Raw genomic sequence first — 15,147 nt, forward strand, 5'->3', positions numbered from 1 at the left:
ATAGAGAAAGTCCATTTTTACACACACGCAAATTAAAGCTGAGATGGCAAAACTTCACTTCTCCAGACACACACCTTCTCAAAGCGTGTCGCCCTGGGCAGAGTAACAGGTGATGTTAGGAAGGGAAATAAAATATCTTTGCATGGTGAGTTAACAAGAGGTCTAGTTTTCAGAGTGGCTTGGCCATAATTATCTGGGTCTGTGTCTGCTGTGCAAAGGAAGTAGCTCAAGGATTTCATGTTTTTCAGAAAGTCCTGAGTCCTGGACCCACAGCAGTTGGTACGACACCGCTTTTTCCCCTCCCCTAAGGAAGACCAAGGCCAGCTTTCCTGTGACACCCCAGGCAGACAGAGCAAGCCCTGCTGTGCCTCCTACAAGTGGTCCGGGTCCTGGTGCCTGTTCTGATTCCTTCCACATGATGCTAGACGAGATGGGAACGAGGGGAAAACGCTTTAGCCAGTTGTTCTGTGGGCTTCATCTTCACCAGTTTTCTGAGATGACTTACTCCGAGGAAATTCCACTGTTGCCTGCTTTGTGCAACCTTTGATGGAGTGGGTTTGTGTATCGTGGTGCCACCTCCTACTCCTGTTTCTGAGTAGTTCAGGGCAGACTACGTGGGAATTCGTGTGCTTTGTGTGATTTTTAAAACAATCTCAGCTCTTCTTATTTTCCCAGATTTATAGTGCCAGCCTGCTGCCTCATCTTCCCTCTCCTCCTTCTGGACCCTCTTATAGAAGAAAACGGCAATGATCCACTGCCAAGCAGGCACCAGCACATACGGGGTCCAACCTACATGAGGGAAGCCTGTCACTGGCACCAACACACAGAACCACCCACCAAAGCAAGGCCTCCCTACCCTTGTCGTGGGCCTGGTCCATGATCACAGCACCAGGGACGGCTAGGATCCTCCTCTCGGGTTGTGGTCTTGGAACAGACATGCCCCTTACACCAGAACTGCATACAGCCACCCTCCACTGGGAACCACCACAACCTCAAACACAGAGAGCTGTGTGGGATGCACGGATCTTTTTGCTCCAAGGACACAAACATCAGGACATCAAGCACACAGCCTTCCTTCTCATACACGTTTAATCGCCAGTTTCTTAGGACCAGCGCTCTCCAAAACCAGAGTCCTCTCTCTCCAGACCACAGAGTTCACCCAGGTTCTCACATATAAAATGACATCGCCCTGTCTCTTTCTCAGGCCCTATCCTTGTGGTAAATCCATCGGGGCTGAGTCTCTAGATCGTTCTCTGACTGCATTCATTCTCCTCCACCAGTTCTCTTCACCTCCTGCTTTCGCTAAACCCTTTCTCTGGTTACCTCCAAACCTTTTCTCGGACACCTCATGCCTGCCTCTGAGTCAGTGGTGATGGCTGTCTTCCTCCCTTTCAACTTTCTTTTAAGTCATTTCATAACGTGATCATCCTCCAAAAGCCACATTTGCTGCAGCATACTGAAAAAACATCTAGCTACTCCAAAAATGGAAGGTGTCAATACACCTATAGCACGATGGGGAAAGCACACTGATAACCCAGGAGGAGTGCACTCAAGAAGGGGGGAAAGGGAAAGAACTGTAATGTACTGAACATCCACTATGTGCCAGATGCTTGTTTCAAACTCCTTTCTTCTTAGACCTGGACACAAGCAAGTGAGCTACGCCATGCCATCTGTGTTACACCTGAGGATGCTTTGAGTCTCAGCGAAGCTGAGGGAGCTGCAGACGAGGCACCAGCCTGACCCAGGTCTCTCGGACTTCCTGTGAGAAATCTCAGCTCCACTTTACTCCCTATGGTTGTTCCTTCAGCACCTGTCAAGTCATGTCTCTCTTTCAGCTTAGAAATATAAATTTAACATCCCACAAGTCTCTCACTGAGAGGAGATGGACAAGGAGCATACACGAGAAAGCTCACTCTTGAACTTTATATTTTGAAATAATTATAGATGCACAGAAGGTTGCAAAGATCACACAGAGAGGTCCCATATACTCCACACCCAACTTCCCCCTACTTGAACCCATGTTTTTTATACATAGTAATTGTGCTATTAGACAGTTCTAAATATTAATATGAAATAGATCTAAATTCCATTAAACTTTCTTCATCCTATGAAATATTTAAAAGCACAATTTTAAATTGCAAACGTATAGAATTTCTTAAACTTATTTTTTATGTCTAATTTAATTGCATTATGGACAGAAAATGTGGTCTTATGCTATTTTGTGATATTTTCTGAAATTTGCTTCATGACTTAGGACATGGTCAACTTCTGCAAATGTGCCATGTATGCTAGAAATAAAAATACAATCACTAATTATTACGTACACAGCATGCCTTTTGTGTCTTAGAGAGCTTCGGAAGATACTTAAATAATTTATGCCCTTATACATTATTGTCTACTTGATCTAATACGGATAGTGATATGAAATCCCCTGAAATCACTGTGGATTTGTCCAACTCTCTTTGTAATTCAGTCTTTGCTTTTATATATTTTTGAGATTCTATTATTAAAGCTTAAATCTGTTACATATTTCCGAAGAAATGTTACTTTTAATATCTTATAGATTCCACCATTATGCCTAATTATTCTCTTTGCCTTAGAAAGCATTAGTCTGGTGTTAATGTAACAGCTTTCTCTCAGTTAGTAGATGCCTTGCTTTTTTCATCCTAATATTTTCAACCTCTCTTTGTCTTCAGGTTTTGAGTATGTCACTTGTAATGTGCACTGTAATGGATTTTTTATTTTTCATTCAATCTCTCAGTGTCTGTCTTTCAATATATGAGTTGAGTTCACTTACCATGATTGTGCAACCTGATTTTTTTAACATTTTTTATTGATTTATAATCATTTTACAATGTTGTGTCAAATTCCAGTGTCCAGCACAATTTTTCAGTCATACATAGACATATACACACTCATTGTCACATTTTTTTCTCTGTGAGCTACCATAACATTTTGTGTATATTTCCCTGTGCTATACAGTATAATCTTGTTTATCTATTCTACAATTTTGAAATCTCAGTCTATCCCTTCCCACCCTCCGTCCCTCTGGCAACCACAAGTCTGTATTCTCTGTCTATGAGTCTATTTCTGTCCTGTATTTACACTTTGTTTTTGTTTGTTTGTTTGTTTTTGTTTTTTAGATTCCACATATGAGCGATCTCATATGGTATTTTTCTTTCTCTTTCTGGCTTACTTCACTTAGAATGACATTCTCCAGGAGCATCCATGTTGCTGCAAATGGCGTTATGTTGTCAGTTTTTATGGCTGAGTAGTATTCCATTGTATAAATATACCACCTCTTCTTTATCCAGTCACCTGTTGATGGACATTTAGGCTGTTTGCATGTTTTGGCTATTGTAAATAGTGCTGCTATGAACATTGGGGTGCAGGTGTCATCCTGAAGTAGGGTTCCTTCTGGATACAAGCCCAGGAGTGGGATTCTTGGGTCATATGGTAAGTCTATTCCTAGTCTTTTGAGGAATCTCCATACTGTTTTCCATAGTGGCTGCACCAAACTGCATTCCCACCAGCAGTGTAGGAGGGTTCCCCTTTCTCCACAGCCTCTCCAGCATTTGTCATTTGTGGATCTTTGAATGACGGCCATTCTGACTGGTGTGAAGTGATACCTCATTGTAGTTTTGATTTGCATTTCTCTGATAATTAGTGATATTGAGCACTTTTTCATGTGCCTTTTGATCATTTGTATTTCTTCCTTGGAGAATTGCTTGTTTAGGTCTTCTGCCCATTTTTGGATTGGGTTGTTTATTTTTTCTTATTAAGTTGTATGAGCTGCTTATATATTCTGGAGATCAAGCCTTTGTCGGTTTCATTTGCAAAAATTTTCTCCCATTCCGTAGGTTTTCTTCTTGTTTTACTTATGGTTTCCTTTGCTGTGTAGAAGCTTGTAAGTTTCATTAGGTCCCATTTGTTTATACTTGCTTTTATTTCTGCAACCTGATTTTTATACATTCATTTTTACCATTCTATTTTGTGCTTTCCCACCATGATTTTTACCCTTTTTAATGTTTCCTTTCCTATGTCCCTACATTAATCAAGTTTCCTTTATACCTTTATCCCCCTCTGCTACTTAGAAGTTACATATTCCGTTTCTACTTGTTTATCCTCAAAAGTTTAACGTGCCTGCTTGGCTACACAAGACCTAAAGTTAATCAGTATCTCTTCCTTCCTCCTAAACAATTAGATGGACTTAGAACTCTTCATTCTGATCAACCCCTCTTGCCAAGTCCAGGCTACGGACCAGCATTTTAATTCTTATCTCCCAGTGTAAAGCCCAGGATATGTGGTCACCATGTCTCCTCATGTGTGAAGCTGATCTGAGAGAATAAAGTCAACACACAGAGAGAAACAGAGGTGAGAGGAAAAATCTGACAAAACTTGAATTCCTGGCTCCATTTGTTGCCAAACTTGAGCTGCAGCCTTGCCCTCCCTGTGGCTTATTTAATCCAACTGGGAAGAGAGCTCACTCCATCAGTCTTAGATCAGGTGTCCTTGGCTTCAATCTGATTGGACAGCTCCAGTCACAAGTCTTTTCTGCTCATAGGGGTGGGGTTTTACTGAGTAATTGAGGAAGTGGAGAGTAGTGTCATTTTCTCCTGGATGACATGGGCCACAGAGGAGGATAGTGGATGGACGGATGGACACACCACACACACACACACACACACAAACAGCATGCTGTCATGAAGACAAAGAGAAATAGATTTCTAGCAGCTCTAAACAGCAGGCATCCACCCCGCAAATAAAGAGGCAGTTAATTGAGGGGTAGATATACTTCATCCATTTGCTTATTATTCATTCATTTAAATGGCATTTAATCATTTATTCAAATATTGAATAGCTGCATGTCAGGTGTCAGGGGAGAACTAATAAATAGGCAGTCCTGAAAGAATTCAAAGTTCGGTTGCTAGCAGGCAATTAAAGCACTGAATGGTAACTTCCATAACAGGAAAATATACACAGAGCTAATAGAAATACGGTAGAGGCAGATAAGAGAAGACCGTCCCAATGGAAGTGATGCTGGGTTGAGTCCTGTCCCAGACCCAAGTTATAAGGTTATAGAAGTTATAAGATTGACAGGGGCAAGAGGCCAAAGGAGGGGGTGCATTCCAGTGGTGTGTTGGGGGGACACAGCATACGCAAAGGCTCAGAGCATGATATGGTTTGAGGACTTCTCCACCATCTTTCAGCAATCTCCACTCTTTAGAATTCCACACCATTTACTTCAAAGCATCCCCATTCTAGCCATTCATTCCCTGTTATCTGCACCTCAGAACACTGTAGCTTGGTTCAATGAGTTTTTATTCTTGGCCCACAATCTTCTGTTTTTTAAGGAAGATAACTGTAGCCCAAGAGTTTTAGCCACTTACTATAATGTATGAGCCTATCTTGTCTTCTTGGGTAAAAGCAGAAGCTCACTGAGGGCTCAGTTCTTCTCTGATTCATACCCCTAAAGAATTCAGCACAAGGCCTTGCAGTTACTGAATAATTGGTTAATCTCAGAGTGAATTAATGGTTAGTCAAAGCTAATCTCTCAGCCTGTGCTTTGAGATACAGACTGGAAACTCTCTGAAGGTCTAGTTAATCACAGTAAACACCAGTAGTCATTTAATGCATGCTGATAATGCTGAACATCGTGCCAAGTGCTTTTCAAGCATTTCTCTTAACTCTCACAATAACTCTATGAAAAAGTTTCTAAATAACTCTATGAAAAAGTTTCTAAATAATTATAATCAGTACTGATAATAATAATTAGCTCCATTTAATGGAACAAACTGGGGCTCTGAAGTGGTTAAGTCACCCTAGGCCCTAGGTCACATGAGTGGTTTGCAGTGGAACTCAGACTGGACTGAGGGCTGTCTCCTTCTGGAATGCCCACTCTCAAGCACCATTTTCTAAGCCTTCTTATACACGGGCTATCTCAGATAACTGAAAGGTGGCTCAGACACAGAGAACTCAATTTCCACCTTCATCTCTGCCTCTCAGAGTAATGGCCCTGTAAGACCTTTCCAGGAAAGAAGTTGCTCATCTTTTACTCTGGAAATCAGAGCATGCACAGAGCTAGCATCATGCAGGAGAGAGGCAGTGGCTGGGCTTTCCAGCTGTGACCCTTCCCAAGGCAAACCAGTCTGCGTCACCAGCTGCCACTCAACAATCAGACTTTCAGATGCTGCTCCTTTGGAAGGGACTTTGCGAGTGACAAGTCACCATTCCTTCCTTCCACCAATTGCTACTAGATAGGGCTATGCTCTGGGCAGATGCTGGAGATTTAAAGGTGGTGCAACATGGTGCCAACCTTCAAAAACACCGACAGTCTAGTAACAAAGATGGGCATGTAAATGAGTAAGTGCAACAGGGCGTCAGAGGCTTTGTGGTCCGTATGTTACAATAGAAACAACATGGAGAATGACAACCACTAACCTTGGAAGTCTTGCCGAGTGCCGGGCACTGTGTCTCTGTATTGAGTGCTTTACATGTGTTACCTGTCCTAGTTGATTTAGGTATAACAGAATACCAACAAAAATTTATTTCTCACAATTCCAGAGGCAGGGGAGTTCGAGGTCAAAGCACCAGCAGGTCGAGTGTCTGGTAAGAGCCTGCTCCCTGTCTTGTAAGTGGCTGCCTTCTCATTGCTGCCTTCTCATTGCAGCCTCATGTAGCAGAGAGGTAGGGCTGGCTTTCAGGTCTCTTCTTATTATAAGGGCCATGATCTCAATCATGAGGCTCTACCTTTATGACCTAAATTTCCCTAAGGCCCCACCTCCAAATACCATGACACTGGGAGTTAGGATTTCAGCATAGGAATTTGAGGGAAGGGACAGAAACATTGAGTGTATAGCCTTACCTAATTCATTCTTCATAACAGCCCTATATAAAAGGTACCATTAGCCTCCATTTTACACTTTTCACATGTCTTACACAGGCATGGAGAGGTTAAGTAATTGCCAAGGTCCCAATAAATGGTAGGACACAGGTAAGAACCCAGGCTGTCTGATCCCAAAAGCCAGCTCTGGAACTGTGTGCACACCCTGAATCCTATACACAAAATGCTTGAGAATGTAGAGGTTATAGGAAGGCTGGCTTCAGGGAACCCAGCAGGGTGCCAAGGAGCATAAAGGTGTCCCACAGAAGGAACAGGGAGTCAAGTGCATTGGGATCACACTGAAAGCCCCTAGAAGAGTCTACGGAAGGAGAAGCAGAAGCCTTCCTGGGAGGCACATCCATTTGCCAGAGTGTTAAAGATAGAGTTTTGATGGCAGATGCCCGGGTCTGAGTTCTGGATGTGCCCCTTACCACCTATGGGGTCCACATCTCAAGTTTCCACATGTTAAAGTGGGAATAATAATAGTTCCCACCAGCTAGTGTCCCGGAGAAGAATAAAAGAAGATAATCCAGATAAATGGCTAACCACCCTGCATGTAGTATATGTTCAGTGCATGTTGGCTTAGAAAAAATTAGTGATTAATAGGGGTGTGTCAGCAAAGAGAGGAAGAGGTGGAGGAGGTGTAATACACAAAGGAAAAGCAGGTGGTGATGTTCAGAGACAAGAGGAAGCTAAGGCCTAAAAGAGGTCCAGGCAGCTGAAGAGGTGGAGGGAGAGATTCAGATGGGAGGGTCCACATGATGTGCTCATGACGGGCTTTGCAGGGCAAGTCAAAGAGAGAGACTTTTGTCTGAAGCACAATGTGATGATACTGTCCTCAAGATCAGGTTTTTCCAGTAATCTCGCCCAGAGATGGTCTGAGCGGGATCATGGGGCAGGACAGAGGCAGAGGAGAGGGGGAGAAGAGAATGGGTTTCAGGAGGCATCGAGGACTTGGTGACTGACTGGGTGATGGGGCGTGAGAGCAGTGTCACCTGTCACCATAACGACCAGGCTTCGGTCTGGTTCACAGTGTGAATGGAGGTGCCAGCCCTGAGCGGAGGGGGCCTGAGAGAGACGGTTCTGGGATGCCTGTGAGACATCCAGGTGGAGCCATCCAGAGTGACGGGCACCAGGCTAGAGCTCAGCAGAGAGGCCTGGGCTGGCAACTTGGGAATCATGGCAGATTTACAGCAGTTGCCTGTCCCTGTATCCTTTCTTTTCTTCTGTCTCAAGAACAGAACTCCAATTTTTTTCAGGGCAGCTTTGAACCTAGCTAAAGGAGTACTTTTCCCAGTCTAAGATTTGGTTAATGAGATAGAGCAAGAAGGTTGTGAGGAAACATTTGCGTAGACCTCTTTCCTGCTGCCTGAGATACAGATGTGGTGGCTGGAACCCCAAGTACATACTTTTGACCATGAGGTATGTTAAAAACAAGACATCAGGCCCAAAATGGAGTTGCTAAGCCCCATATCACCAAACCACGACTTAATCACAGTTTTAGCTCTCCCATAAATGAAGTCTTACACCAGTCAGTTAGGAATCACTTGATCAGGACTAGTTAGATAATCTGCCTGATAGACTCTTGCCACCCTCTAAAGGAAGGTGACCTTGTAATAACCAATCTGCTTTTCTGCCTGTGTAACTTCCTTGTTTCTGCTCCATTCTGCCTGTAAAATTCTTCAATTTTGTCCAGCTCTTTGGAGTTCCTTTCTGTTAGATTGGATGCTGCCCAATTTGAATCAATTTTTGCTAAAACTCCTAAAATTTTTAATACACCTAAGATTATTTTTTTTAACAGGCAGAAGTCAGGCTCAGGCTATTGGGGCAGGAGGATGAGTCCCTGATGGACTGTGGAGCAGGCAGCAGCCCTCAAGGGTCCACCTACAGAACCCATGAGAGAGGAGAACACTCTTTCTCCCAGTCATTGGGATTTGGGAGTTTTCTCTTCTTCGTAGATGAATCTAATCCCTGCAACACAGATGTCATCAGCTTATAAGCTGTGATGGGAAACTTAAGAGTAAGGAGTAGAAAAAAAGAGGAGATAGAAGGAGAGAAAGGGCATGAAACACCTTTACTTAAGGGACAGAGGAAGAGATGCCTGTAAACGGGACTGAGAAGGAGCCAAGATGAGATTGTTGAGAACTAAGAGGGTGGATGTTAAGGAGAGCCAGAGCGGGGTGCAGGGAGATGAAGCCCTGTCTCTCTCTGTCTCTCATGGGTTTCCGTGCAGGGGGATGAGCAAAATGGAGCCTCAACACAAACCCCAGGGATGAGGGGCTCAGACCTCCTTAAGCCAAACACTTCAATGTCTGGCAGCCCTAATGGGTAGAAATCCCGTCCTTGTATGATACTGAAATCTTCCTTCCTGTGATTTCTCCTCGTAGCCTCCTGGAGACACATTGAATAACAGCTACACCCTTGGCTTCAAGACAGCCCTTCTAAACTTTGACATTCTGGTTCTTCTTTCCTCCCAGATGAAAACTCATTAACTAACTCTCAGACATTCCTCACACCCCTCGAATGGCAGATCCTTCACAATGCTGATGACCCTCTTCTAAATGGACTTCACCTTGTTATCATTCCTGAGTGGGCACAGACAGCTAAGGCAGGCCAATGAGTCCTGCAAGCCATCACCTCCCTGGACTGGCCCTGTGCTCCTATTAATGTGGTCTGAGTGGTATGGTTTCATTGGGGGCTCATAGATTGAGCTTGAGGCTTCTGTTAAGTCAGCTCATCCGTCAAAGACAAACACATTGACATCTTTCTAAGTGACACCCAACCTCTATGCAGAAGTGGGCAGAGATTAGATCCCATAAGGCCATTCAGAGATGTCCCCTGACAGTGCTGGGTTAGAAATCAATTTTAATCTCTCACCTATAATTTCAGGGTGAAGCAGCCCCTGGAATACATCAGCCTCATTAGCAAAGCAAATGACATGTGTCCCCCAACTATCCAAGCATCCAAGTTGCCTACTTTGTTTGGTGACAAAGACAACTGGCATTGAAGGGTTTCAACAAATAGATCTGGGGCAACAGAACACAGGCCGCTCTCAAAATGTCTCCTTCTGTATTTACTCAGCCATAAAAAAAGAGTGAAATAATGCCATTTGAAGCAACATGGATGGACCTGGAGATGATCATATTGAGTGAAGTAAGCCACACAAAGAAAAATATATGATATCACTTATATGTAGAATTAAAAAAAAAGATACAAATTCTATTTACAAACCAAAAACAGACTCATGGACATAGAAAACAAACTATGGTTACCAATGGGGAAAGGGCAAAGGAGGGATAAACTAGGGGCTGGGAATGAACAGACACATGTTACTGTATATAAAACAGATAAACAACAAGGACCTACTGTGTAGCCCAGGGAACTGTATTCAATTTATTATAATAACATATAATGGAAAAGAATCTGAAAAGAAAAAAATAAATCTGTATGTATTTGTATAACTGAATCACTTTGCTGTACCCCTGAAACTAACATTGTAAATCAACTACACTTCAATAAAATTTTTTTAAAAATGTCTCATTCGAAACCACATTCACAGAAACTGGGAGAAACTCTAGGGGTTCGTCTAGAGAGGTTTACAGAAGAGTGAAAAGACCATGGATTTCATAATTAAAAGATGTAGAGTGGCTTCCTGGCTCTGCTGCAGTGGAAACTGTGTCACGGGCACACTTAATCTCTTTTGGCTTCAAATCCGTTATCTACTAAGAGATGATAATATCTGCTTCGTAGGGCCTTGTGAGAACTAGGGATGATGAGGGCGCCTGATCCAATGATAACCACTCAGCAGGTGGGAACCATTAGCATTATCTAAGCCAGCCTTCACCCTGGGCGGGGCTTATCTCCTTGACATCCCTTCCAAGTGGATCCTGGGGCTCATCCTAGTGCCCCAGTCAGAGCCAATGCACAGAAGCACGTGCTGAGTGGCAAGATGGGTGGATAGGAACCCTGAAGCTGAGGCCTTATGTGTGGCAGGAAGAGCAGGGGTGCTGGGACCTCTTGGCCTTCTCATTCTGGAACCTCAGGTACCATTATTAGGGTCATCAGACACCATGTTTTATTGAAAGCGCTACACTCCTCAGCTGGATTCAAAAAGCAGCTTCACTTCTTCTCTACCCTCCCATGTGACCTCCTCCTACCTCCCAGAATCATTCTTTCCTGTCCCTGGATGAAATCTTGGGAAGTTCCAAAGCTTTTCCAGACTGGCCGAGAACAGTATCACTTCACAGTAATAAAATTCCGTATTCCATTCAGCTGGAGATTCTCCCCTCCTCCCTGGGGAGGAGGTGTGGGCTAGGGGCTGTTTTAAACCTGGGCACCTGCCGAGGAGGAGTGGCTGGAGCAGGGACAGCCAGTCCTCTCCTGGCTCCTCCTCCTCCTCTGTCTCTCTCATGGAATGCTGCTCAGGGTGATCATACAAACCAGTTTGCCCAGAAGAGTCCCAGTTTATGCTAGTTGCCTGGGCATGATTATTGAGAGTGCCTCCTTCCACTCAAACAACCCCCCAGTTTGGCAATGAATGATATGGCCTCCCCACTTCTGACCCTGCTGCTGTCTGGCCCAGGGAGGGAAGGGGTTGCAATGGGCCCAGTCGTGATGTAGTATTGGATTCTGCAGGTGGAGGGGGCCCAGAGCTGACTCTTGTCTTGTGGGGCAGGTTAGTGGGTTCTTTCAGAGTTTCTCCCACTGAGGACCTCAGCCCCCTCTGCAGAGGCGAGGCTGTTCTCACTGGCAGCTTCCAGCTCTCCCTGCCAACCCCTGGACTTCTTGCTACCCCTCTCAGAGTCTCACTGTTAGGGCTATTAGCCCCTGAAGGCAGCATCCCTTTAACCCAGGTCCAGGTCACATCCCACATCAGGCTCCCTCTTGTATGTAGAGTAGCAGGATGGCCCGTCTTCCTCAAGCAGAAAGGGGGTTGCACAGAAGTGAGAGGGACATTACTATCAGCAGCCACCCTGAACTTAAGTAGCCAGGACAGTCAGTCAAGAGAATACCTACCACTTTCTCCCACACCACTCACCCCTAGCCCAGGTTACTGATTTTTACCATTACTAGTGGCCAGCTTCCTGCCTTGTCAGAACCATATTTGCAATTTCCAAAGGAAAAAGTAAATTTTTATTTAGCATATATTTTATTCTGTCACGCCCTGAAAATGCCCAAGAAGTTAAATACGGTATTTTTTCCCCCATAACATACAATGAGAATTAGAGCCCAGAAACTTCTGCTTTTGGACACATCACAATCACAGGTAACCTTAACGTGCTATGAAATTACAACAGTAGCAGCAGCAACAACAACAAAAACCATCAAAATGAAAGATACACACACCCCAATGTTCACAGCAGCACTGCATACAACAGCCAAGACACAGAAGCAACCTAAATGTCCATCGACAGATAAAGAAGCTGTGGTATGTTTATACAATGAAATACTACTCAGCCATAAAAAAGAGTAAGATAATGCCATTTGCAGCAACATGAATGGAGCTGGAGATCGTCATTCTAAGTGAGCCAGAAAGAGAAAGGAAAATACTGCATGGTATCACTCATATGTGGAATCTAAAAAAAAAAAAAAAAAAAAAAAAAAGAAAAAAGAAAAAAGGACACTATGAACTCATTTACAAAACAGAAACAGACCAGCAGACATAGTAAACAATCTTATTGCTACCAGGGAAAGGGGGTGGGAAGGGATAAATTTGGGAGTTTGAGATTTATAAATGTTAGCCGCTATATACAAAAACGTATTTAAAAAAAATTCTTCTGTATAGCACAGGGAACTATGTTCAATATCTTGTAATAACCTTTAATTAAAAAGAATGTGAAAATGAATATATGTATATATATATGCATGACTGGGACATGGTGGTGTACACCAGAAATTGACACATTATACCTGATTGTACTTCAATTAAAAAAAAAAGAACAACATCCTCAAAATGAAAATAAAATACTTAGGGTCATCTCTGACATGGGTACGATGCTTTACTTGTTCCTGAACCATCTCATAGCTGTTACTTTGTCAAATTTGTGCCTCGCTTCTCTCTTAGGCACCAGAGGTGGGAGTTAGTGGTGCTGAGAGGTTATGTGACCTGCGATCCAAAGACTAAAGCATGGCTTTTACCAGTGCAAATATCCTCGTGTCAGTTTCCAGCTGCAGTATTTGGAGGCAGGTCAGGACCCCTGCAAAGACCCCACCACAAAGGTGACTCATGAATTCAGATTCAAGTCAGGCAGGGTGGGGGCTGCTTGGTGTGCAGGGGGCAAGCTTTTTCCCTGTGTGGAATCTTTCTGTTGAGTGTTTTATATGCTCAACACATAAGCCAGGAAAGTGCAGGAAAAGAAAGGACCACGGGGATATAGTGTGTGCTTAGGTCCTGGGTTCAATCCCCAGTGCCTCCATTTTAAAAAAGAAAAGAAAGAAAGAAGAAGAAAAAAAGAAGAAATGGCCATGAAAGCTGAAGTGTGGGAGGACTATGCTTTCTCAGCTTGGGAGGGACAGAGCTTGTGAGTAAACCACAAAATGATGTCTGAGACCTGCTGAGGCTCGCTTCCCATTTCAAGGTCAGCTGGAGTGAACTGATATGTAAGTCTTCACTTAGGTAACTAATTCACCCCATTTGTTATCATCAGCAGGTTAGTGTTCTCATCTGCTGGCCAGTCGGGGTGACACCTTCCTCTCCTGGGATACATCTGGCTTAGCCTTCAGAGGAGCATATTTTCACAAACGCATGTGGGATCTCATCCGCCTCCAGCTCCTGAGGCCTCTAATAGGATGTGAACAGTTTATTCGTGGGATGTTCAAATTAGCATCTCTGCAGCATTTCCCGGCAGAGGGTCTCCAAGGCTTTAAGCTTATGTTTAAAGTCGATCATCTCAACAAACCTCAAAAATTAACTAGATGGGCACTTTGAAACTTTTGTTATCAAATGGGACGTCGTTGGGTTGTGTTAAGTCTCAAGGTTTCCATGACTTGCATTTTGGCTATAAGCATTAACTTTTCTGCCAAAACAGCCTTGGATTATTTGCCTTCGGTCCGAATCACTTTCCTGGAATTCAGAGTAGATGACTGGTGTTCCCTTGGCTAGAGGTGAGAGAAGGGAAGGAAGGTAACATGCTTTCTACATGATTATTCCTCTTCATTATCATACATTGTGCATGGTAACATCGTAACACACATGCTCATCAATATGTACCTGAATTAAATCCATTAAGAATAATATTGACCAGTGTCTTTGTTTAGGTTCACTTCCCAAAAAAGATTCTGAAAGAAGGAGTTGGATGCAACCCCTTTATTTGGGAGGTATCCCTGGAAACAATGGAAGGGAGCAGGTGAAGTGGCACAGGGAGGGGAGAGAAGCCAGTGAAGGACGTGGTCACGGTCAAGTTGCCTCTTAGGGCCACCTGGGCTCAGGACAGCATGACCTTCCAAGCAGCCATCTAGAACACTGCCCAGAGTTGGCCAATCAAGGGATATTTATCTGCCAAAGCAGGGAGTATCTTTTCAAACCCTGTTTCTTGTCAGTAGGGGGTTGTCCCTGGAGTTGTCAAAAGCCTGGTAATTATGGGCTGTCCCACATCCAGGCTAGGCAAGTCCCTACGGCCCTGGAGAGAACATCCAATAGCTGTGAGTGCCTGAGATGGGAGGACATCATCACACACAACTCCCCACGGAAGCTGTAGGGAACAACAGGAGCGCTGGGGAGGACCCGGGGCAGGGTGCCAGCAGCATCTTCTGCAGCCTGAATGGTGATCATTCGTTCTTGGACTATCTTATCTGAAAGTGACCTTGAGAGCGTCTTAGTTTCTTAGAGCTGTTGTAACAAATGACCACAAACCACAAATGACTGAGATTTATCCTCCCACAGTTCTGGAGGCCAGAAGTCCAAAATCCAGGCATTGACAGAACTACGCTCCCTCTGAAGGCTCAATGGGAGAACGCATCCTTCAACCCTTCCAGCTCCCAGTGGCTCCAGGCAGGCATTCCTTGGCTTGTGGACGTGTCACTCTCTCTGATCACTGCCTCTGTCTTCACATCGCTCCTCCTCCTCCATCTGTCTAACCTTTCTCTGCCTCCCTCTTATAATGACACCTGTCATTGGATTTAGTGCCACCTGAGTAATCCAGAGTGATGTCATCTCGAGACCCTTAATTTATTTACATCTGCAAAGATTGTTTTTCCATGTGAAGTAACATTCTCAGAGTCCAGGTATAAGGACATCTATCTAGTTTTTGAGGGGCCACCATTCA

Source organism: Vicugna pacos, chromosome 18, assembly GCF_048564905.1.
Source record: "Vicugna pacos chromosome 18, VicPac4, whole genome shotgun sequence".
In the NCBI taxonomy this organism is placed as follows: domain Eukaryota; kingdom Metazoa; phylum Chordata; class Mammalia; order Artiodactyla; family Camelidae; genus Vicugna; species Vicugna pacos.